Raw genomic sequence first — 22,867 nt, forward strand, 5'->3', positions numbered from 1 at the left:
GCTACAACCCACTTCTTCGGATGCATATAGAGTGAAACATATATTGATATATCTATATATCTATCTATCTATCTAGATAGATAGATAGATATATAGATATATCTCCTCAATATATGTTTCACTCTATATGCATCCGAAGAAGTGGGTTGTAGCCCACGAAAGCTTATGCTCTAATAAATTTGTTAGTCTCTAAGGTGCCACAAGTACTCCTGTTCATCATCACTCTGTTACTCAAGATGTCTGACCAAATGGAATGCGCTATTACTCTCGGAGGAGAAACCTTTGCTAGATTATAGCAGAGCTGGATACAGTAAGATAGCCAGTGAGATATACACTGGTTGTAATCGGTTGCTCTTTACTCCTTTCACCGAAGCCTAGAAAAAGTCTAGCAGATGATCTGAGAAGACTTTGTGTTGTCCGGATAGGATAGAGAGCCCTCCAAATGTGCAAAGAAAGAAGCTTCTCTTGGGTTTGCTGGAATGAGGTTTCCAAAAAAACACTGGAAAAACACTGGAAGATGAATGATCTGATTGAGGTGAAATAGAGATACAATCTTAGGCATAGACTTAGGATATGACCTAAGAGAAACTTGGTCTTTGTGAAATGTCATGAAATGGGGGGTCACAACTAACAGTGCCTGGAGCTCCAACACGCTTCACGCAGAAGTAACTGCTACCAGAAATGCAGTTTTCATTTGATAGCAAAGATAAGTAAGTTGTTGCTAAAGGTTCAATGGGAAACCCATTGAACAGTACAAAACCAAATTCAGGGCCCGTGAGGATCTGGATCACACACAGGAAGATACATATAAACAATGCTCTTAAAAAAACAAAAAAACAAAAAACACTAGATACCAAGGGATGCAAAAAAGACAGAAAATCTATCTACTGGTAGACATATCACTGAGATGGAGACTAAATGCACCCTCACTGAATTGTCTGAGAGGCCAGACAATTTCAAATGCAGCAGAGAGTCTATTATATGCCTAGTTTCCATATTGCATGGTGACAACTTGTGAGACTCAGCCCAGGCTAAGAACCATTTCCATTTTGCTGCATAATTGGCTCCGTTTCTGTCCTTCCTGCTGCACACCAAAATGGCTTGGACATTCTGTGAGCACTCTTCCCCCATTGCTCAACCTCAGAGATCATCCACACTGTGAGGTAAAGAGATTGTAGGGTAGGGTGCAGTACATCTCCTTGGTTATGACACACAAGGTCAGTACTGCTTTGGCCAGGCTCGTGCTCTGAGGATTAACACTGTTTTGTCTCTTTAGCTTCCTGATCACCCTCAGAATTAGAGGGACAGGAGGAAACGCATACATCAGAAGACTTGACCAAGGGAGAAGGAAGGCATCGGTCAAAGAATCTGGGCTGCAACCTGCTCTGGAGCAGAATTTCCTGCATTTGCTCTTCAGGTTGGTTGTGAAGAGGTCTATTACTTGAAAAATCCAATGCGGAATGTCTGTACTGATTCCTCAAGATGGTTTAGGAAGTTCCTACTGAAGAAAACTGCAATAGTATTCATCAGCCCCTTTAGCAAGACATTGTTCTTTATGCACAAGTTCCATATATGGATCATTTCTTGGCATAACTGATTAGATCTCACATCTCTGTTTGTTCAGATAAAACAACAGTGGTGTTGTCAATAAACACTTGAAACCTCCCCCCCCCCCCCCCCCCCCCCCAGTTTCTGATGGTGGAAACTAACATCTCAAAAGCTCTCCGAACCATTCGAAGATCCAATATATTTATATATAAGGCCCAGGAGGCTTTGCTCCGAAGTGCTTAAGCCTGAAGCTGACCCAGCTACCCAAACTTTGGTGGTGGCATCTATTACCGGGGTCACAGCTGGTTCTGCTGGCAGGAAGGGAATACCCTTGCATACATTTTGAGGGTCCATCCACCAATTCAGAGACTGAAGCAGTTGAGCAGGCACACAAATCAACGTGTACACAAAATGCCTGTTTGGACAATATACCATGTGGATCCAGGTCTGAAGATGACACCTGTGGTGAAGTCTGGTATGCTAACTCATGTACTTGGACAAGGCCATGTGACCTAACAGCTGCACACAAACCCAAGGACATCAGTATTGTTGTGATTGGAGGATTTTGGACAGAGAGACTATGGACTGGAATCTGGTTGTACAGTCTAGATCTGTCCCTATGATATTTATTCTTTGTGTTGGTTATAATGTCTATTTGTCTATATTTAATTTTAGACCAAGACGAGAAAAAAAGATGTCTGATGAGCAAGATGTTGTTTTGGACGTGGGAACTTGATCTTTCCTGAACTAGCCAATTGTCCAAATAAGGAAGTATCTGAATCCCTGAATGGCATAGAGGAGCTGCTATTATTGCCATATATTTGTTGAACACCTTTGGGGCAGCGGATAGTCTGAAAGGCAGTACTGTGTACTATTAGTAGACACTGCCTATCGTGAATTGAAAATACTTTCTCTCTCTGGCCAGGATAGATTGCCACATTAAAAGTATACATCCTGCAGATTGAGAGCATATCAATCTCCCATCTCCAAGGAAGGGATAACAGATGCTAGTGTAGAGGCAGGAAGTAGAGGCAAGAGAAGCCCCTCTCGCTCTGTGTTGGTAAGGAACTTCCTCAACTGCTCCCAGATCCAAGAGAGACTGTACACTGTATATTAATATAGCCTTATGAGATGGGATGGTGAAGGGGAGGGACATTAATTGGAAAATATATCCCTCCCTCACACTGCTAAGAACTCACCTGCCTGAAAAAATTTCTATCTGTGGAACGTAAAAGGAAGATAGATTCTCCAAATGGCGGGTGGGGGAGGGGGGGGGATGTCTAAAATTGGAGATGATTTACAGTCTATATGCTGTCCTCGACTGTGATGTAAAAATGATTGTTTTGAAGCCAGTGAGAAAGGCCTGCTGTGGATGACACTGATGGGTGACACCTAGGATGCTTAGATCTCTGATCTAGAAACATCCTATATATGGAGATATACCTATCTCATAGAACTGGAAGGGACCTTGAAAGGTCATCAAGTCCAGCCCCCTGCCTTCACTAGCAGGACCAAGTACTGATTTTTGCCCCAAATCCCTAAGTGGCCCCCTCAAGAATTGAACTCACAACCCTGAGTTTAGCAGGCCAATGCTCAAACCACTGAGCTAATCCTCCCCCTGAGCACTTAAGTGGTAGTAAGGTCTGTACTGAGCATGTGGTCTGAACTGCCCAAGAATCTTTTAATGTGCATATGGCATCATCCGTCTTCTGAGAAAAAAGCTCAGTGCCCTCAAATGGCAAGTCTTCCATTGTATTTTGCAGTTCCCTGATATGCTGGAGGCCTGCAACCAAAAATGCTGCCTCATCAAGATGGCTATCGCCATGGAACACAAAACTATAAGTGTAGATCCAGGTTCACATTTTAAAATTTTGTATTGCAACCATTTGTTTTCACCACTCTCTCGTTAAATATTTATTCTTTCTTAAATAAATCGATTTTTGTTTTAAATGCTCACAAGTGCTGTGTGGTTTGCAGAAGTGGTGGTTTAAGGCAAAAGTGGGGTACGCTGCACCTCTCAGTGCAAAGGATCTGGAATTTCTGTGACTAACCAATGTCAGGAGCCGGATATCACAGGGGAATGACTCAAAGAAATTCATGACTGGGATGTACGTATTGTCAACCTGAAAGACAAAGTAAGGGTGGCACAGCCCACAGAGGAGTGCTTGAGTAGCTGAAAGGCTGGTGGTGCGCAGAAACTCACATCCAGCTACCACTAGAAAGACTCCCTCTCGCTGCAGGCAGAGGCTAACAAGGTAACTCCCAGTCCTGGATACTCCAAGAACCATCCCAGGGGGAATTGTCATTTGCCACAAGAATGGCTTGCAACATCGACAGCATCAACAGCAGAATTAAGCATACATCCGCTGGAACTAGTACAAGATCTGAAGATGCCACGGTCAAAGATCTCCCTGATAAAGGAGAAGGCACTGGTTTCAATGGTCCTACCAGAGTCCACAGCCCTGCCTCATACAGTGTTGATGAGTACTGATGCTTATGACCAGACCTCTACTTGGCAAAGGAGAACTTTTTTATCACCTTTTTGTGGGATGAAGAGTGTGGCTGATCAATCTCAGATGGTTTTGAATGCTTTGAGGAGGTCACAGGTGAGAAAAACTATCTACATTTCTCACCCAAAACCAGCTTCAGAGCCATGGCAGCTGAAGAGGCACTCCTTGTGGAGGAACTTTCTGCTCTCTCATGGTCAGGGTCAGGCTCTGAAGAGGGACGCTTCTCAGACTCCTTCTCTACAGACTACCTATACACTGTTCACCATTTCTCATACACACAAAGCAATATCAAGTCTCTTTCCCAAAGCTATCAACATTCTGTGACAGTTAGCTAAACAAAAGGAGCACCAGTTAACAGAATGTGATTGGAAATCTATTGCATATTTAACCTTCTCAGAGTTAAAATTATAGACGAATCATTTCCACCATCAACCTAAAAAGACACTATTTTTTCACTAAATCCCAATATTAGGAAACTAAAAATTTGAATGAGTTTCCCTTTGAAAAATAATAAAAATGATTACAAACATGGAAAGGAGAAACAGAATAGCTCAACAAAAGCAAAAAACCAACAAGGCCCCATTCATCCAATTGTTCTTTATATATTTGCTTTTAAACCTACTCAAAGACACAGAAAAATCTCAGAATGACCTCCCGACATTATATAACCTAAGAGGCATGAGATCAATAAAGTGCACTTCTGCAATAATTCGTCAATTAATAACAGTCTTACATTATATGGCCTTTCATGACAGACTGTACATGTCAAACATTAACACTCAACACCACTAAGCGGTAGCAAGTATAAAGCAATTTTGCACATTTGTTAAACTGGAACACAGAACTTCAGTTATTCATTAAAGGTTAACCAGCAAGTCACAGGGCCAATGTCAAATATAAATTCTGCTCCCATCAAAACTTAACTACCGTATATACTCGATCATAAGCCAGTTCATTTATAAGTCGACCCCTCCTCCCAAGATGGATAAGGAAAAATGGAAAATTTTTATGACCCGTTCATAAGCCGACCCTATAATTCAGGGGTCAGCAAACTTTGGCTCCCGGGTCATCAGGATAAGCCGCTGGCGGGCCGAGATGGTTTGTTTACCTCAAGCATCCGCAGGCATGGAGGTAAACCTAAGTAAACAAAGTGTCCCGGCGTGCCAGCTGCTTACCCTGACGGGCTGGGACAGCAACTGGTGGGGAAATTTTTTTGGGGGGAAGAAGTTGGGGGTCAGGGGAGTAACCCCTGTGACCACCTCCCACATGACCCCACCACTAGCCTGGGACCCCCACGCTCTCCCCATCCCATTCTTTCCTACCTTATCTGGGGAGGGCCAGGGGAGGACGTCTCTGGCCTGGCTGGAGCTGTGCCGGCAGACCGGGCGGCGCGGCCGCAGCCTGCTCTGGCGGGCCAGACCGGGCGGCGCGGCCGCAGCCTGCTGTAGTAAGTGAAGGCCCTGATAAAGGCCCAGTATGAGGCCTGAACTAGAGTAATGGTCAAGATAAACATAAAGCAAAGTTAAGCTGTAAGCCAGAGGCAGGCCCTGCTCACAGAAGCTGGCAAGGAAAGGGCTGATGTTGCATAAATATATATTCACCTAGCAAAGTTAAAGTATAAACATGGTAACAAGACATACTATACAGGAACATTCCACAGATAACATGGAACAGGCCGACCCATCCCAATGACAGGGGCAAAAGGGTAAAATGATGGATAGAGTTGTTTTGATTGAACCAACATGTACAAGGTGAGAGGCGTCACCTTACTACGTAGAAGGGTTGTACCTTGCTGCATAGAGGGGCTGCACCTCAATAAGTCAGGAGTGACGTGTAACTTGTCTGTACCTGTGTATAAGAATGTATCCCTGGGGTGGTGTCTTTGTCCGGCCGAGGGGGCAGTGGAAAGTCCCGCCACTGACTGAGCCGGGTCCATTGCCAAGAGGCACTTTCTCGTAGTATGCCAAGTAATCTACGGGGAACTGCAACTGTGTCCGAGGTCGCAATAAACCTGGTCGACGTGACTTTGCATCTTACTAGACTCTGTGGTCATTGGGGGTTCTCTTCGGGTCTGCTGGGTCAGCTATCTGCGCAGAGCTGGGGCAGCACACAGAGGGAACACACGCACGCAGCCGCGTGATATTAACGTAGGAGAAAGCAGAGCACCACACCGGTAGCTCTGGTGGGCCAGACCGTGCGGCGCGGCCGCAGCCTGCTCTGGGGGGGGCGGGGCCGAGCAGCTCTGCTGCAGCCTGACACCCCCGGAGCTGCAGCTGCTTCGGAGGCTAGGGGGAGAGCAGCGTGGCCAGAAGCGGAGAGATTCCAGCCCCGCCTCTTCCCTTCTGGCTCTGCTGGCTGTGCTGCCTCTCCTTGCTCCCTCTGTTTGGGGGAGGAGGGCGGCTATGTCCCACCTCTCCCTCTCTATACCCGTTCATAAGCTGACACCCTTCTCTGGTGCTTCCCTTTTTTACGAAAAAAATTCGGCTTATGAACGAGTATATACAGTATATTTTATTTCTGACAGCTGCCAAAACCTAGTCTGAGTTCAACATACCAGAAATGAAACAATAATAGTGCCACTATTATTTCCTTTGGCACTGTGCATCCCAAAAGTAGTAATCTAGTAACTTCTCCCTACTAAATAGATCCCTTTACTGAAATCCAGTAATTTGGATAGAAAGTGTTCCATAAATGCAGCCTGGTCTGAAGATTCCTTCCTAAATAAGAGTCTAAATACCCACATACCGCTAATCTTTCCAGGAAGTCTACAAAGTCATATGAATACAGAATACTATTAGTTTACTCTGCAAGGCTGTGCTCTGAGAAGTTGCAACCAAAGTCTGTGTTTTAAAAGATGATCTGCAAAGGAAAAAAGAAATAATAGGTTTTCTGTCCTTTCTTCATTTAGGGACACTAGATTATTTTAAAGTCAACTTGCAGCAGATTACCCAGAAAATCTGAGCTCTGCTTTGTTAAAACAACTAAGCTTAAGACCACTAAATTTCCTGACCAGTGAACCTCAGTTCTGACTTGGCCCTCCACAGGTAGTTCCATCTCCTTGCCGTTCAATCTTTGACCACTCTGCTGACCTGACAAAAAGGTGTGAATTCTGATATTAGATACATACCTACTACAAACTGATTTGAGACCAGCACCTATTTTTCATTTTCACAGTTAATAAGTGGCCCTGACTTGTGGTCATTATCCGGTTGGGGTTGATTTGAACTGGTCACCTAGAGATTTGAGAGACCGTGTTCTGTTCCATGCCCCCAAGCATTTCAGTCCCCAAAGAGCAGTTTTAAACACTAAAAGTGGTATTTCAAATGATCAAGCAGATGGTGGGAAACCAAAGGCACATTGAAATAAAGACCTCTTTCAATCTTATGACTGATCACAACCAATGTTCACTCCAATCAAAGTAGAAATAAAGTTAGGACACATCTGCTTCCATTTTAATTTGCTTTATGTGACAAAAAAATCAAGTCACTTGAGAAAGCATATATGTTAAAATATTTGATACTATCAGTTCTAGTGGAGAGACTAAGGCCTGGTTTACACTACGAGTTTAGGTCGAATTTAGCAGCGTTAAATCGAATTAAGCCTGGACACGTCCACACAACGAAGCCCTTTTTTTCGACTTAAAGGGCCCTTTAAACCGGTTTCTTTACTCCACCTCCGATGAGGGGATTAGTGCTAAAATCGGCCTTTGCGGGTCGGATTTGGGGTAGTGTGGACGGAATTGGACATTATTGGCCTCCGGGAGCTATCCCACAGTGCTTCACAGTGACCGCTCTGGACAGCACTCTCAACTCAGATGCGCTGACCAGGTAGACAGGAAAAGCCCCACGAACCTTTGAATTGCATTTCCTGTTTGCCCAGCGTGGAGAGCACAGGTGACCACGCAGAGCTCATCAGCACAGGTAACCATGATGGAGTCCCAGGATGGCAAAAGAGCTCCAGCATGGACAGAACGAGAGGTGCGGGATCTGCTCGCCATATGGGGAGACGAATCAGTGCTAGCTGAACTCCGTAGCAGTAAACGAAATGGCAAAATATTAGAAAAAGTCTCAAAGGCCATGAAGGACACAGGCCATAACAGGGACACACAGCAGTGCCGCGTGAAAATTAAGGAGCTAAGGAAAGCCTACCACAAAGCCAGAGAGGCAAACGGAAGGTCCGGGGCAGAGCCGCAAACATGCCACTTCTATGTGGAGCTGCATGCCATGCTAGGGGGTGCAGCCACCAATACCCCAACCGTGTGCTTTGACTCCATCAATGGAGAATCACGCAACAGGGAAGCGGGTTCGGGGTACGAGGAAGATGATGATGATGAAGACAATGAAGATAGCTCACAGCAAGGAAGCGGAGAAACCGGTTTCCCCAACAGCCAGGATATGTTTATCACCCTGGACCTGGAACCAGTAACCCCCGAACTCACCCAAGGCATGCTCCCAGACCCTGAGGGCACACAAGGGACCTCTGGTGAGTGTACCTTTGTAAATATTACACATGGTTTAAAAGCAAGCGTGTTTAATGATTAATGATTAATTTGCCCTGGCAATCGCGGCCAGTACAGCTACTGGAAAAGTCTGTTAACGTGTATGGGGATGGAGCGGAAATCCTCCAGGGACATCTCCAGAAAGCTCTCCTTCATGTACTCCCAAAGCCTTTGTAAAAGGTTTCTGGGGAGGGCTGCCTTATCCCGTCCGCCATGGTAGGACACTTTACCACGCCAGGCCAGTAGCACGTAGTCTGGAATCATTGCATAACAAAGCATGGCAGCGTATGGTCCCGGTGTTTGCTGGCATGCAGACAACATCCATTCCTTATCTCTCTTTGTTATCCTCAGGAGAGTGATATCATTCATGGTCACCTGGTTGAAATGGGGTGATTTTATTAAGGGGACATTCAGAGGTGCCCGTTCCTGCACGGCTGAACATAAATGTTCCCCGCTGTTAGCCACGCGGTGGGGGGGAGGGGTGAAGTGATCATCCCAGAGAATTGGGTGCGTGTGTGTGTGGTAGTTGGGTTTGTGCTGCATGTTAACCCGGAAACCGCAGCCCCTCCTTTTACATTGCAAACCCATTTTAAATGGCCAACCCAACGGGTGCTTGGTATGGGAAATGAGGGCGCTACTGTTTGAAACCATTCCCACATGTTAAGAAGGTTAAAAAAGCCAAAAGACTGTGGCTTACCATGGCTGCCTGCAAGCCGAAATCTGTTGCCTGGCACTGCGTGAGTGATCTCTCACACCAAACCGGCAGGCCCTCAATATAAGAGGAAAAATGCGACCTTGTAACGAAAGCACATGTGCTGTGTAATGTGAACAGCAAAATTTAACGTGAAAGAGTGTACCCATTGTTCTCTAAAATGTGTCTTTTTTAACCACCTCTCCCTTCTCCTCCACCAGCTGCAAATGTTTCTCCTTCACAGAGGCTAGTGAAGATTAGAAGGAGAAAATGGCGGACTCGGGATGATATGTTCTCAGAGCTCCAGATGTCCTCCCACGCTGACAGAGCACAGCAGAATGCCTGGAGGCAGTCAATGTCAGAGTGCAAAAAAGCACAATATGAACGAGAGGAGAGGTGGCGGGCTGAATCGCGGGCTGAAGAGAGCAAGTGGCGGGCTGAAGAGGATAGGTGGCGTCAGCTTGCTGACAGAAGGCAAGAGTCGATGCTCTGGCTGCTGGAGCATCAAACTGATATGCTCCAGCGTATGGTTGAACTGCAGGAAAGGCAGCAGGAGCAGAGACCACCGCTACAGCCCCTGTGTAACCAACAGCCCTCCTCCTCAAGTTCCATAGCCTCCTCACCCAGACGCCCAAGAACATGGTGGGGGGACCTCCGGCCACCCAGTCACTCCACTCCAGATGACTGCCCAAGCATCAGAAGGCTGGCCTTCAATAAGTGTTAAAGTGTTAAAGTTTTAAACTGCAGTGTGTCCTTTTCCTTCTCTCCTCACCCACCCCTCCCGGGCTACCTTGGCAGTTATCCCCCTAGTTGTGTGATGAATTAATAAAGAAAGCATGAATGTGAAGTAACAATGACTTTATTGCCTCTGCAAGCAGTGCTCGAAGGGGGGAGGGGAGGGTGGTTAGTTTACAGGGAAGTAGAGTGAACCGGGGGGGTGGGGGGGTCCGGCGGAGGCTTCATCAAGGAGAAACAAACAGAAGTTTCACACCGTAGCCTGGCCAGTCACAAAACTCATTTTCAAAGCTTCTCTGATGCGCACCATGCCCTGCTGTACTCTTCTAACCGCCCTGGTGTCTGGCTGCGTGTAATCAGTGGCCAGGCGATTTGCCTCAACCTCCCACCCCGCCATAAATGTCTCCCCCTTACTCTCACAGATATTGTGGAGCGCACAGCAAGCAGCAATAACAATTGGAATATTGGCTTCGCTGAGGTCTATCCGAGTCAGTAAACTGCGCCAGCGCGCTTTTAAACGTCCAAATGCACATTCCACCACCATTCTGCACTTGCTCAGCCTATAGCTGAACAGGTCCTGACTACTGTCCAGGCTGCCTGTGTACGGCTTCATGAGCCATGGCATTAAGGTGTAGGCTGGGTCCCCAAGGATAACGATAGGCATTTCAACATCCCCAGCAGTTATTTTCTGGTCTGGGAAGAAAGTCCCTTCCTCCAGCTTTTGAAACAGACCAGAGTTCCCGAAGACGCGAGCATCATGTACCTTTCCCGGCCATCCCACGTTGATGTTAGTGAAATGTCCCTTGTGATCCACCAGGGCTTGCAGCAGCATTGAAAAGTACCCCTTGCAGTTTATGTACTCGGTGGCAAGATAGGGATATGGGTTCCGTCTATCGCCCCACCACAGTTTGGGAATCCCATTGCAGCAAAGCCATCCACTATGACCTGCACGTTTCCCAGAGTCACTACCCTTGATATCAGCAGGTCTTTGATTGCGTTGGCTACTTGCATCACAGCAGCCCCCACAGTAGATTTGCCCACTCCAAATTGATTCCCGACTGACCGGTAGCTGTCTGGCGTTGCAAGCTTCCACAGGGCTATCGCCACTCACTTCTCAACTGTGAGGGCTGCTCTCATCCTGGTATTCTGGCGCTTCAGGGCAGAGGAAAGCAAGTCACAAAGTTCCATGAAAGTGCCCTTACGCATGCGAAAGTTTCGCAGTCACTGGGAATCGTCCCACACCTGCAACACGATGCGGTCCCACCAGTCTGTGCTTGTTTCCCGGGCCCAGAATCGGCGTTCGACGCCATGAACCTGCCCCAGTAACACCATGATTTGCACACTGCTGGGGCCTGTACTTTGTGAGAGGTCTATGTCCATGTCAATTCCCTCATCACTCTCGTCGCCGCGCTGCAATCGCCTCCTCGCCTGGTTTTGCTTTGGCATGTTCTGGCTCTGCATATACTCCAGGACAATGCATGTGGTGTTCATAGTGCTCATAATTGCCGCGGTGATCTGAGCGGGCTCCATGATCCCAGTGCTATGGCGTCTGGGCTGAAAAAAGGAGCCAAACTATTGTCTGACGGAGGGAGGGAGGGAGGATGGGGCGAGTGACGACATGGCTTACAGGGAATTAAAATCAACAAAGGTGGCTGTGCATCAGGGAGAAACACAAACAACTGTCTCACAGAACGGCCCCCCCAAAGATTGAACTCAAAACCCTGGGTTTAGCAGGCCGTTGATTTCACGGAGGGAGGGGGAAGCAAATGAATACAGAACAAAACTGGTTCATCTATTTTTTACATCTTAATCTGGCAGCAGACGGTGCAGCATGACTGATAGCCATCGGCATCTTCTGGGTGCTTGGCAGAAAATGCTGTATTACGACTGCTAGCCATCATCGTCAAGACGGTTCAATAGGACTGCCGGAAGGACTGAGTCTCCAAGAGACAAAACATGTCTGCCCAGGTGCCTCTGACCGAACTCACTGAGGAATATGGTGATGATGGATATCAATCGTAATACACCATCCACTACCAAAAGGCAAGGAGCTGCTGCTGTATAGCAATGCAGCCCCACGTCTGCCAGTACCCAGATAGCCGATGACGGCTACCAGTCATACTGCACCGTCTACTGCCAAAAGGCAATTAGCTGCTGCTGTGTAGCAATGCAGTACCATGTCTGCCGACACCCAGATGACATATGGTGATGGTGAGCTGAGCTAAGCGGGCTCCATGCTTGCCGTGGTATGTTGTCTGCACAGGTAACCCAGGTAAAAAGGCGCGAATTGATTGTCTGCCGTTGCTCGGACGGAGGGGGAGGGGCCTGACGACATGTACCCAGAACCCTCCGCGACACTGTTTTTGCATGATCAGGCATTGGGATCTCAACCCAGAATTCCAATGGGCGGCGGAGACTGCGGGAACTGTGGGATAGCTACCCACAGTGCAAAGCTCCGGAAGTCGACGCTAGCCTCGGTACTGTTGATGCGGTCCGCCGACTTAATGCACTTAGAGCATTTTATGTGGGGACACACACAATCGACTTTATAAAACCGATTTCTATAAAAACGGCTTCTATAAATTCGACCTAATTTCGTAGTGTAGACATACGCTAAGACAGTAATGTCCCTAACCTCTCACAAAATTTACCTAACCGTTATGTAAAATGGGAAGATAAACTCATGGAAAATAGTTCTAAATAGAAAGGGTTAATCATTTATATTTGTATTCCCAATTAACTATTTACACTAAAAAGACATCCCATTTAATACACTAACATTAAAAAATCCAAACATTTTAAATGCAATGGTAAACGATTTTCTCTCTTCCTTTTTATGGCTAATTTTTGTAGTGCTTCATAAAAGAGTAGATTTTCATTCCCTACAAGGACATCTCCTCAGTAAAAGCTCCCAGTCAAAGCAAAAACATTCCAGCTATCACATATTTTACCAGATGTGTTTTTAAAAGTGCCATATAAAAATGCATTAAATTGAGAATTTACAGTTCCCATTTCAAATGAGGATGAGAAACAATATTCCTAATCTAATATTGTAGTGCATACAAATACTTACCAGCTATTCATGTCTGATATATCAGCTGCTGCAACTGAAAGTTTTCATAGTTAAATAATTTAATATATTATTATTAATAATAATATTTGTAGTATAGTAGCACCTTGCGGTCCTAATTCAGACCCTGTTGTGCTAGGCATTATACATACACATAAGACAAAGCTCCTGGACTACTTTAAGATATAATTAGACTAAAAGTACTATTATCCCCATTATTTCAGATGGTAAACTAAGCCACAGAGAAATGAAATTACTTTCCCAGGATCATACAAGAGGTCTGTGGCACAGCTGAGAATTGAATCCAGATATTCTGAGTCCCAACTCAGTGTCTTATCACAAACTTTCCCACCCAATAAAATTAATTTTGAAACCCTAGAAGTAGAGGAGAGTTTCAAGTCATCTAAAAGGGCTTGGAAAATCTTAATAAGCATCTTAAATATAAATCTGTTATTATAAAATGAGAAGAGATGAAGGCTTGCATCATATCACAAACAACATTATTTTGAGGAAATGGAAGAAGATAGAATATGAAGCGATCAAGAATCCCAGTTTGCTGTGGGAAAAGCCCTGGGAGCACACATTTTATAGAACTAATTCCAAAAGATGAAGAGCACCTGAAACTTTTGTTGAAGCCAATGAGAAGTCCAGATACTCAGCAAACCTAAGGACCAAGCCATAGGTCAGGTACATAGTAAGGCACCAACTCTGCAAAGGAATCTGCGTGGCCGGACCAATACAATTGTGCAGAAATTTATAACCAATGGGACTCCTCCTTAATCCTTTGTAGAATCAGACAGTAAATTAGGCAAATGGGTAATTATTGCTGTAAAGCAGGTACAGTGATACTTACTTGCTTTAAAATTCTCATTGCAACATTTAACTTTAGCAGCTGAATTAATCCTTCATTTACTTTCCTGTTTGTTCCATTAATTAACAAATATTTTGTTTTTTCTCTTTTATCTTCTCTAGCCTGCACCTTTTCCGCTTTTTTCTTAGGACAAGTACAAAAGTCTCACTATTTTCTGCTTAATATAACTTTGAATTATTTGATTTCTCTTCCTGTTCGTGTAAACCCAATAGCTTGTTCTCACTAAGAACCACTTGCTGATTTATTAGTTTTTACTGTTGACTTTTTTTCTTTTAATATTATATCCTACTGTTATCCTTCCCCAGCACTTTGGCTCATGGGTACAATATAAATAAATAACATGTAATGTACTGTGGCAATTACAAAGTTAATGGACAACAGAAAAACAAAGACCATTACATAAATAATTAACTATGAAAGCTATGATCTGATAGAGTTCCATGACTTGACCATCCAGATATATTTAATTCAATCAAAAATTTGGTTAAGAGTTAAATTTAAAAGCATTTTCTTCCTTAATTTAAGCATTAAAGCCCCAATTCAGTAAAGAACTTAAGCTTGTGCTTTTCTTGAGGTCAATGGGACTACTCACATGCTTAAGTGCTTTGCTGAAACTAGATCTAAACTAACACGTTTTCATTATTGTGTCTATCACCTACTTTGCATAAAACACATGATTATACTATGGCCAGCATAAAAATTATTTAAATTTAAAAAAAAACATTAATGCTTCAATAGTGCCTGGGAGGCAGCATTGCTTCTGTTGAACCCATTGGACTGAGAATCATAACAGTTAGTTGACATTACATAAATCAAATAAACCTCTCAATACCTCATTTTCTCAATCTATAAAATGGGTATGACCACTTACCTCCCAGGGCAAAGCTTAATCATTGAGTATCTGAAGTATTTTATGATCCATGAATTGTGGGAACTATAGGAATTCAAAGGATTATTATTAGGATAAAAACAGTTGTGTAGGAATACACAGATTATAGTTGTTTTAATAAGGGAGTATTTTCAGAAGTTTTATTAAAAAGCGGGAGATCATCAAAAAGTAGTCAAGAGGTTATTTCTTTTATGCACTGAATTCAAAGAAGCTTTCTGACCAACTCTCAACAGGTTGATAAATCAAATTTTTCCTATTTTAATTACTAATGTTGGCAGGTAAAACTTTTTGCTTGTGTGTGTGTTAGGCAAAAGATTTATGCTTCAGCTGCCAGTTGAAAATCTTCTCAAAACTCTCAGACCATTCATCTCCCTAACTCAAAGGGTTAGGAATTCATGGAATTTACTACTTTATGTGAACACAATGAACACTAACCACCCCACTATAAACAGTTTAGAGTCATAAGCCCTTTCTTCATGTGCAAATAAAACATAAAATAGCCCCTCTTCTCTTAACTCCTTTCCCCCCGCTCCACACCCTCAGTCATTACAAAAAGAAAATGTTTATAGTAATGTATTGTACTACCAGTGCAGAACTCCAGATGATCACAGCCCAAGAGAATCATACTTCATCCTCTCACATTACTTATCTTCCCCGCCCCTCACATACACGCGCACACACACACCACTTCCTTCAAGTTATTTACTTAAATCCCACAAAGTGAAGTCCAATAAGACTGCAGCAAAGACATTTCAAACCTCCACAAGTAAGCCTCATCTCTTTTTAGTACTGTTTGTTGAAACTCTTTGAAACAGACTACTTCATACTCCTAGATCAGCTCTATAAACATATCCAAGAATCTCTGGATGCTTCCTATCTACTCTTTTTCAGACGGTAGTCTTCCCCTGCACTCTTCCTCTTTGGAACCCTTGGCTATGTTCCAACACTGGAGCCAAACTATCTACCCCTTTTCTTGTTGAACGTGTTATCCCTACCATTTGCCTGAATTACCACTGTATTCCAATGGTTACCAATTGGGGGGGGGGGACTTTCAAAACCTACACAGCCAATTTTACACTTTAATCAACTCAAGCTGTGGGTCCTCAGCTTATCTGAAAATCAGAAACAAGATGCCTCAAGCATCCAAAAGTTGAGGCACACAAGTTTACTGCAAGTTTTCTTAAAGTTTTGGCTTCCATGACAAAGCTTCCCTATCCACTCTTGGCTTTTTTGACTAAATAAACCGGTAGTTCCTCTCTAAGACAGAAGTGATTCAAACAACTTCGCCTCTAAAACCACCTCTCCAATATTTCCTTGTGTGCCATTGGTTTGACTCCACCTCTGCTGAAATCCCCATCTCAACCTTTATTTCTTACCATCTTGTTATATTTACTTCCTTCTTAATAGATACATCTACACAACAAACAAATAAGGACAAAAAACCACCAACAATGAAAAACCACCAACAACCACACACCCCTGGCAGCAAGTCTCAGAACCTGGGTCAACAGACTCTGATATCCTCCCCACTAGGTTTCAGAACTGGTCTCCAACCTGAGACCAGCTTCTACACTGCTATTTTTAGCCCCTCAGGGCAAGCCCAAGCAGTTGACTCAGGCTCTGAGACTTGCTGCCGCAGGGTTTTTTTTTTTTTTTTTTTTTTTTTCTGTGTCGATGTAGCCTATGACTAACCCCTGGCCCAGCTCACCCATCCTCTGCAGCATACTACATAAGCAGCAAGCTGCTGATTGAAGCTTCACTCAGACATAATATCATTCCTATCTTCCAGCAATTCCACTGAATCCCATTCATTTCAGGATTTAGTTCCAAATTGCCCTCATTGTTCTTTAAAGTCCTCTAAGGATTATCTACAGCCTACTTCATGGAACCTCATCTGTCTCTACTCCTGATACTAGTTTCCTCCCTGACCCTCTCAAAAGCCTCCTCATCTGCTCTTCTTTAGAGTCTGTAATACAGAACTATTATTAATCAAGTTTATTATGGTACTGCCTAGGGAGCAAGCAAGAATTGGGCCCCACCATGCTAGGCATTGTGGTTCCTGCCCCCAAGAGCATACTGTCTAAACAGACAGGACAAACAAAGGGTAGGGGAAAGTGGTAGAATACACAAGCAGAGTAAACAATGTAGTAACAGCAAACATCATGCAAGTTCCACAGTTTGTTTGGGTTTTGGGGCGGGGGGGGGGGTTAAAATGGAAAGGGGTAAACTAAAAGGGGGGGGGATGGGGGGGACAGGGGGGGGTGGGGGGGGGGGGGTGAAGGAGGCTGGGACGGAAAGGGTGGGGGGGGGGGGGGAACAGCCAATCAGCACAGGGGAGAAAATGTTCAGTCAAAACTGTAGGGGAAGAAAACAAAAACTTTTCTGTATCTTTCTGCCTCATTAACTCTATTTCATTTCCAGTCTTTGCTGATAACTTCCCTCTTAACTGACCTGTTTTTCCCCTGTAATTATTTAGCTGTACACAGCATTTTAGAACACAGTTTAAATGAAAGATGCATTACCAAATAAAGTCGTGCTGTAATGTTTAGTTTTGTCATACAACAGGAAAATTGTTCTTTGCATTGGAATATACACACAAAGAGACTTTTTGCAAATATACATTTAAACAAATGCAAGAAACATTTGTTATCAGGTATGCTCTGCTACCACAAACACTGTCTTCCTTTTATTAATAAATATAATCTGTACCTTTTACTTACAAATTATATCACTGTTTAGTTTCTGAACTAGTGCCTTTCTTACTTGAGTTAAAGTCATACAAAAGAACAAAACCATTCTCAAACACATCCTCTATAAAAAGCAACAAAATTGTTTCTGAGATGCACAAATCCACTGCTGGTGTTAAATTTTGTCATGAACACATTAGTTGTGTCACTAGTGACTGCAACTCAACCACTAAACTCACATTCATTTCCAACTATGATGTAAACTCAAGTTTTGTAGCTGAACAATTGAACGCTAACATACAATATCACCTAGCTTGTGAGCTTGTCTACACAAACAGTTAGTCCAGAGTTAGTCAGTCAGTCTATATCTGTGGTGGGCAACCTGCAGCCCGTCAGGGTAATCTGCTGGCGGGCCTCCAGACAGTTTGTTTACATTTGCACAGCCACCCGCAGCTCCCAGTGGCCGCGGCTCGCCATTCCAAATATTTGGGGAGAGAAACTCTGTTTTTAAAGAATTCATACACTTCCACCTCTTCAATTATGGGGTGAAAAAGGTCCCAAAAAGTCATCCCACAGCAAACAGGAAGACAAGACTTGACATACCTTAGGTAAAAACAAGTAAAACAAATAAGACTTACTTAAGAGTCATTTTAGTTCAAGAGTGTTCTATATAGCCATACTTGTAAAAAGCACTATTCAGCACCACTGAGCTTTAGAATCCTTCTAAAAAAGGTACCTTGGCTTCCATGAGTTCACAAGTGCCACACAAAATTTTGGAGCCAAGGTTACAAAAGGCCACATGGTCCCCACTCACCTTAGATCATCCTGCTAAACTCCAGAATCCTATGAGAGTAGCACTCCAGAAAGAATATGCAGAGGTAAACTTCTTAAAGAACCACATTTATTGGTAAGTACGCTGCCTTTCTTCTTCAACGTGACCAGGGTCATACCAAGTTCAGGGTCCATTTTGGTCAATTTCACTGTCATAGAGTTTTAAAAATCATAGATTTCATTATTTCAGCTATTTAAATCTGAAATTTCAGTGTTGTAATTGTAGAGGTCTTGACCCAAAAGAAGTTTGGGGGAGAGGGAGGGGCTCACAAGGTTATCGTGTGTAAGTGGGGTTGCGGTACTGCTGCCCTTACTTCTACGCTGCTGATGGCAGTGGCACTGCCTTCAGAGCTGGGCAGCTGGAGAGAGGCAGCTGCTGGACAGGAGCCCAGCTCTGAAGGCAGAGCCGCCGCCAGCAGCAGCAGAGAAGTAAGGATGGCATGGTATGGTATTGCCACTCTTACTTCTGCACTGCTGCTGGCAGGGTTGCGGCCTTCAGAGCTGGGCACCCGGCCAACAGCTGCCGCTTTCCAGGCGCCCAGCTCTTAAGGCAGCGCAGAAGTAAGGGTGGCAACACAGAGACACCCCCTTGTGACCCCTCTGCAACTAGTTTTTGGGTCATGACCCCCAATTTGAGAAACACTGGTCTCCCCCACGAAATCTATATAGTATAGGGTAAAAGCATACAAAAGATCCGATTTCATGGGGGAAAACCAGATTTCACGGACCATGATGCATTTTTCATGGCCATGAATTTGGTAGGACCCTAAACATGATTTTTAAACTTTTCCACTTGTGGGAGTCTAACTAGTGGTACAAACCCTGGGATAGAAGGCTGAGGCTAGGTCTACCCTACACTCTTTTGCAGACCCATGTCAGTCAGGGATGTGAAGAAGTGTGATCCCTGATTGACATATAACTATGCTGGCAAGAGTCCCTCATGCAGATGCAGTTACACCAGCAAAATTTCGCTTTTGCTGGCATAATTTATTTTGCTCAGGGGGGCTGGAATAAACTATATTAGCAAAAGCACCGTTTAGCAGGTATAAGATAGATCCACACCAGGAGTACTTTGCCAGTACAATATACCAGTATAGCACTCCTAGTGTAGACCTGACCTGGCCCGAACAGTTCAAGCACTGAAGAATTGCCCTCCCAAGGTTAGGATCCAAATGCCAGATTGAGAAAGCAGTGCTATGTAAATGTGTGAAGAAAACTTCAAATAGCAGTTCTGAATATTTCTGTGAAGGAAGTGTACAGAGGCAGGTTATCAATAATGTTCTGGTGGAGTAAGCTCTAAGATTCTCCAAGCCTGCATCAAGTTACCAAGGGACATGAAAGGCTCTAGAGAAGCAACTCCTAGTGGAGACCAAGGGAGAAAGTGGACTCCTGAAAGTCAAAGTATCTTTATGCTGGGAGCTACATAGGTGAACCTCCAAGCCCAACATGGATGACAGCAAAGGCAATCCAGGAAGTACTCAGAACAGAGGTTCTGTATCAGAAGGCTCTAGTATGTCCTCCAGACTAGAAAGATCTCGAATAGACTCTTCCATCCTAGGATGGCACCATGCGGAAGATGGAAGCATTCTGGCACTGAGGATCCAGCAACAACCCCAGAAGGGGGAATCTCAATTAAGTCCTAAACTGGAAATATTGAAAAGGAACCAGAGATGCCCTCAGAACCGAGGAAACTGAATCAGAAACCTCTGCTCATGTGCTCCTTGAATCTATAATAACGTTTCTTCAACCTCTGTGATGGCACTGGGACCCCTGGCCCCCTCTAAGCTCAACTTCTTTTTATCCTTAGGCAGATGCAAAGGATCCCTAAACACTGGGCCCTAGTGAAACCCTGGAGGTAAGGGGAGCTCAGCACCAACAAAAGCCCCGTTAGCCAAGGACTCAGAGAGCCCATTATTCAAAGGGAAACAACACTGGTCAGCTGAAAACACCAAAGTCCCTGAGAACGAAGACTTCCCAGCACTGATTAACTTTGGCAATGAAGCCAGCTTCTTTGGTACTAGAGCAGTGGTTCCCAAACTTGCTCCGCTGCTTGTGCAGGGAAAGCCCCTGGTGGGCCGGGCCGGTTTGTTTACCTGCCACGTCTACAGGTTCGGCCAATCGCGGCTCCCATTGGCCTGGAGCAGCGAACTGCGGCCACTGGGAACCGCGATTGGCCGAACCTGCCGACGTGGCAGGTAAACAAACCGGCCCGGCCCGCCAGGGGCTTTCCCTGCACAAGCACGGAACAAGTTTGGGAACCACGTACTAGAGCAACCCTAGAACCATACCCTAAGTGCTCAGGTGAGTTAGAGCTAGATAACAACATTGATCCTGGCACCAAGGGCTTCTACCTCCCCATTTAAAGGATTTTTGAGGCTGTTCAGTCTCCTCCATCCTTGCACCAAAACAGGATCCCAACTTGAGGATAGAACCAAAGGTCTGGAATGCAGGGTTAGTCAAGAGCAGTAGTTCTCAAACTTCTGTACTGGTGACCCCTTTCACATAGTAAGCCTCTGAGTGCGACCCCCCCCCTTATAAATTAAAAACACTTTTTAACATATTTAACACCATTATAAATGCTGGAGGCAAAGCGGGCTTTGGGATGGAGGATGACAGCGTGCGACCCCCTATGTAATAACCTAAGACCCCCTGGGCTGTCCCAACCCCCAGTTTGAGAACCCCTGGTCAAGAGGAATGCCTGGTGCCAACATGCCATAAAGGCACAGCATGCCAAACAACTTTACTGAGAATAGGTTCCCCTTCAGATACAGCAGGTACTGTGTGTGATACCCGGGGTGCAGTCCAGACCAGTGGGATGCTTTATCACCCTTGCCCTGCAACCTGGGATGCCTTACAATGCCTTGCTGAAGTAGCTTCCTCCTGAGCAGCTCACAAACAACTTTCCAGCATGCAAGCTACATCCTGAGTGTGTCTGTGTAACTGCAATGTGCCAGCAACACTTGGGTTACATTCTGGCTTTTGCCAGCCTTGGTTACTTATGCAGGGTGACTCCCAGTCCTCCCAGAAATGTATGTTATGTACTGCCCAGCCCCCTCCTGGACAGTTAAATGTATTAAGTCTATTATTCCTTTAAAGGAATAACATACACTAGCTTGTTACCTTAAATAAAGTTACCCAGACACTAACTTAAACATACTGGATTAGATAAAAACAAGTTTATTAACTACAAAGAGACAGACTTTAAGTGAATACAACCAATGAGGCATAAAAGTCAGAAATGGCTGCAAGAAAATAAGGATAAAAATGCTTTCCACTGCCTAGCTTAAATTATATTAGATTCAAAGCAAAGTTTCTCACCACATGCTTCCAACAGTATCACTGACCAAAATCTTCAGGTCAGGATCCCTTCACCCAGTCTTTTTTCACCTGCATGAGCTGTTTTCTCCCTTCCCCCTTTCTGTCAAGCTGGAGACAGTCCAAGCATCTAAATGCCACAGAAACTACTACCTACCAACTTCCTAAAACTATGCTTCCCCACACCCTATAAAGCCATATGCCTGCCCAGAGGGAAGCCATAATAAGTTAACAAGAGATTCTTGGTTGGAAAAAAAATTCTCTGGGCATGAAATAAAGACCCCTATGCCTACAAAAGGCCATAAAACAGAAAGCACTGCAGCAGTTGGAGACTGCACGACCACTTATAAATTTGGCTCTGAACATCTGGTGCTGTGGAGGGCAGGTCACTCAAATGGTCCCAACAAGGACTGTTTTTCTTGAAGGTTCCTGAAGTTCAGGAGCACTAGAGGGAGGAAGTAGGAATATGCAGAAGCTACATCAAATAATTTTTTTAAAGCATAGGAGATATTAGGCTCTACTAATAAATAATAACAAAGCATCAAAGGTCACTTTTAAATAGCCGTCATACAGCTGAAGTTGCCTACAAGGTTTCAGTTTTGAAGGAACAGCACTATTTCCCCCTGTCATTTTTAAGGGTAGGTCTACACTACAAATGTGACAGCAGCACAGCTGCAGGGCTGTAGCTATGCTGCTGTAGTGTAGATGTTGCCACAGTGATAGAAGAGTTTTTCCCCCCATCACTGCAGTAAATACACACCCCAAAAGGGAATAACTTTTCCATCAATCTACAAGACTCTTCACTGGGACTTGGATCCCCTTAATTTCATCTCTCAGGGGTGTAAATTTTTCAGTGACACAGTGTGTGTAGACCAGGCCATAGTAACATCCTCAGTAATCTTAAAAGAGTTTGGGATGTTTAAATGCCACTTGTTTGTTTCCCGTGCAGTCTCAAAGGATACTCAACCATTTTCTGTGTTTTTACATTTTCTGTGTTTTTACAACAAAGAACAGAGACTCATTTTTGAACTTTAAAATTAAATGATACTCTTGAGGTTTTAAACAGATCGACACACTACAAAAGACCTTTCAAATCATGTTAACGTTTAAGTAATCTTATCTTCCCCCCCTCTCTCACAGATCAAACTACTCCCACCTATTTTAATGAGTAATTCAAAGCCATCTGAAGGTTTAGTCCTATGCACCATCTCCTCTCAGCCCA

At 44.4% G+C, this 22,867-nt stretch overlaps 1 protein-coding gene across 2 annotated transcripts in view; it reads right to left on the reverse strand.

Annotated features, from left to right (window-relative positions):
* Positions 1-22,867, reverse strand: part of PIK3CB (phosphatidylinositol-4,5-bisphosphate 3-kinase catalytic subunit beta) — a 213,856-nt gene that overhangs the window by 147,119 nt on the left and 43,870 nt on the right. The window lies entirely within an intron of this gene.

The sequence above is a fragment of the Terrapene carolina genome, unplaced genomic scaffold, assembly GCF_002925995.2.
Source record: "Terrapene carolina triunguis isolate 2854851 unplaced genomic scaffold, T_m_triunguis-2.0 Scaffold88, whole genome shotgun sequence".
NCBI classification, from domain to species: domain Eukaryota; kingdom Metazoa; phylum Chordata; order Testudines; family Emydidae; genus Terrapene; species Terrapene triunguis.